We start from the raw sequence: 3,120 nt of genomic DNA on the forward strand, positions 1-3,120 counted from the left end.
AAGTAGAGAGAGAAAAAAAAGAAGAAAGAGAAAGGGGAAAAAAAGAGACCAGAAAAAATAGAAAAGTAAAAATTAAAATATTATGTAGATACGAAAACGAAATATTGAGAGAAGAACATGCATATAATGCGGAAGAGGAGGGATATAAAGGAGATGTGAAAAACTTAAAAATAAAAATACCTAAAATATTATATAGGTATAAAGAGGTAGTACTGCTATCAAGGAATTTAAGTCTAAGAGGTTTTGAACTGAGTAATAAATTTGTGGATTAAGTGTGTACACAATGGAGGAGAAGGTCTAATAATCGACTATGGGTATATCTGAGGATGTGTAGAAAAACAGTTAAGTCACATAAGAAAGAATGAAAGAGAAGAAAAGGTGAAAAGGATAAGAAAGAAAGAAAAAAAGATCAGAAGTTCAATAGAGCAAAACAAAAAACAAAAAAAAAATTTAAAGAAGAAAAAAGAAAGAAAAACGCACACACAAATATACCCCTAAAATAAGAAGTATAAGAGGGAAAAAAAGTTACTAGGAAACATTTATTTTCAAAAAAGGTAAAAATTAAAAATTAAAAAAAAGTTTTAGAAAATTTTTTTTATAAAATGTACAAAAAAAGAAAAAATATTTTGATTTTTTTGGGAGTGGTGGGAAAAATCCTGTATCTCCCTTGTGTCTGTAACCAGCCTCTTGTTGGAGTCTCTGATCTGCTTGTGGTGTTTGATTTTCCTGTGGCTTGGTTGGTTTCTTAAGTCAGTTTGAACAGGCCAAAAAATGCTCTGCTTTACCCAGGATTTTGTGATCCTCCTCTCAGGTTACTTTAATGGGAGGGGGATCTGCTTTGATTATCACAAAGAGGGAGATGGCTTTTTCCTCGTTTGGAGATGCTGTGATGAGGCTAGGTTCTGGGTAGAGTTGAGGCTTTTCAGCAAACATTAGCTTTTCCTGAGGGCTAGCTTGTTAGAAACTCACGAGCCCAGGCTGGAGCCACTCTCTGGGTTTATGTTTACTGAATTTCAATTGATTGTCAAGGCTGCTTAAGGGAGGGGCAGCCTCTGGCTCTGATTACCCAGTGAAGAAAGCCATTCCTGGGGCTTGCGCCTGAGCTGGGTGACATTTCCCGGGGTGAAGCTGAGTCTGGCAGGTCAATTTAGGTTCTTGTGACCTGCTAAATGACTCTAGTTTTCTTCCAAGGCCTTAGTTGGAGCTAGCAGCTCCACTGAGCTTTGTCAGTATCCAAGATGGAGATGTCCGGTTGTCGGGGGGAGGGGTGGCCTTCTCTCCTCTGCTCCCTGAGAAGGAGTGAGGATGTTAGGCTTCTACTTTCACCGAGTCTTGGTTCCTGGGTCGTCTCTGGTCTGTGAACCGCAGGATGAAGATGTCTGCTCCTTGTCAGTTCTTGCTGGTGTTGAGTAGAATCTGCTCACCAACCGCATGTGGCTCCTTTGTCCTGGACTCTCTGTGTTACAGGATGGCGACTATGGCCACCGCTGCTGCCGAAGCTGCTGGCAAATGCTCAGATCTCTCTCCCTGGCTGGATTTTCCCTCTCTGGCCTAACTCTGTGTACTGTGATGGCACACTTGGTGTGATTCTCTGGCTTAGGACTGTTCACTGGAACTCTAAAACTGCTTTCTATGCGAGAGCTTGTTTAGCCTTCAGCTTCTCCTCCACCATCTTCCCGGAAGCCCCTATGAGCATGGTTTAAATTTTATTTCTTTGGGATAAAATGACAATGTTATCTAATTTCAAGTTTTATAAAGGTTATGCTATGTAAGGGCCTTTCTAAGGTGAAGATTTAATACACTGATGTCAAACTAACTTTTAATTCTATGAATTACATGTATTGTTACACTTGTATTTTTGTAATCAACTTTTTAACAACTGTTTTTCATTTCTTGCATTTGAAGAATGAAAAATATGGAATACTTCACAAATTTTCATACCATCCTTGTGCAAGTACCATTTTAATCTCTGTATTGTTGTAATTTGGGTAGACCTGCTGCTGAAGCATGTAGTATCCTCTAAATTTAAGTAGTTATTGATGCAATCTTTATACAGGCACATATTCATGGTTGCCTATTTGTAACAAGGAACCCTTATTGTTCCTAAAAATGCTATTGATCTTATTTCTCTAAATTTCTGTCTATAGTGGAAAAAAATTATATTGTTTGGTCGATTACTCACATTTGCAATTTTTTGTCAATAACTATTTTGTCATTTTCATTTTAAATTTGATCATATTTTGAAGCTTTTACAGCTAAGTCCAAAGGTGATGGCTTTTCAAGTACTTATTTATCAACTGAGTTATCTTTGTGGAGCTAATGGATTCAAAGTAAGCCTTGGTTAAGATCCACTTCTAAACTTCTGCAGCTTAAAATTTCCTAAATGAGGTCTCTGTGGCACAAATGTCTTCCTGACCCTTACCCTTCTTCCATGTAGGAACAGACCAACCAGAATATCTTACACTGACAGCATAGATTGTCTTACTGGAACAAAACTAATCTTAGTTACAAGGGATCATAGAGAGATGAACACTTCAGTCCGAACTGTTCAGAATAGAAGGTATTTTATCAAAATATAATTGTTTGGGCTGGGAAGTTGGCTCAGTGGTAGAGTGCATGCCTTGCATGCCTGAAGTCCTAGGTTTGATTCCTCAGCACCACATAAGGAAAAAGAAAAAAGCCGGAAGTGGTGCTGTGGCTCAAGTGGTAGAGCACTAGCCTTGAGCTGAAGAGCTGAGGGACAGGGCCCAGGCCCAGAGTTCAGGCCCCATGACTGGACCCAAACAACAATATATATATATATATATATATATATATATATATATAATATTTATTTTACCTATTATTTCAAAAGTAGCTAAAGCCAAGAAGGTGAAAATGTTGTTCATATGCATGTTTACTTAATATCCTGGCCTGTCTACCATACAACCAGGCAGAAACTTACACTACTGACTTTCCATCACCAAATATTTTCATAGCTCCTGGAGAAGTCTATATATTTCTCCTCGATATTAGGCCTTAAATTGGTAATGTTTAAATCAAAGTGTTTCCTCTTGCCTCCAGGCTTTACATTTACAAATGGTAAAGCTTTAGGTCTAACTCTACCAAAAACTGAGGTAG

At 38.0% G+C, this 3,120-nt stretch overlaps 1 pseudogene; it reads right to left on the minus strand.

Moving 5' to 3' along the window:
- Positions 1–1,909: 1,909 nt before the first annotated feature.
- LOC122128278 lies at positions 1,910–2,009 on the minus strand (annotated as a pseudogene).
- Positions 2,010–3,120: the final 1,111 nt, after the last annotated feature.

Source organism: Dipodomys spectabilis, unplaced genomic scaffold (genome assembly GCF_019054845.1).
Source record: "Dipodomys spectabilis isolate Male_0828 unplaced genomic scaffold, ASM1905484v1 ptg000327l, whole genome shotgun sequence".
Classification (NCBI taxonomy): Eukaryota; Metazoa; Chordata; class Mammalia; order Rodentia; family Heteromyidae; genus Dipodomys; species Dipodomys spectabilis.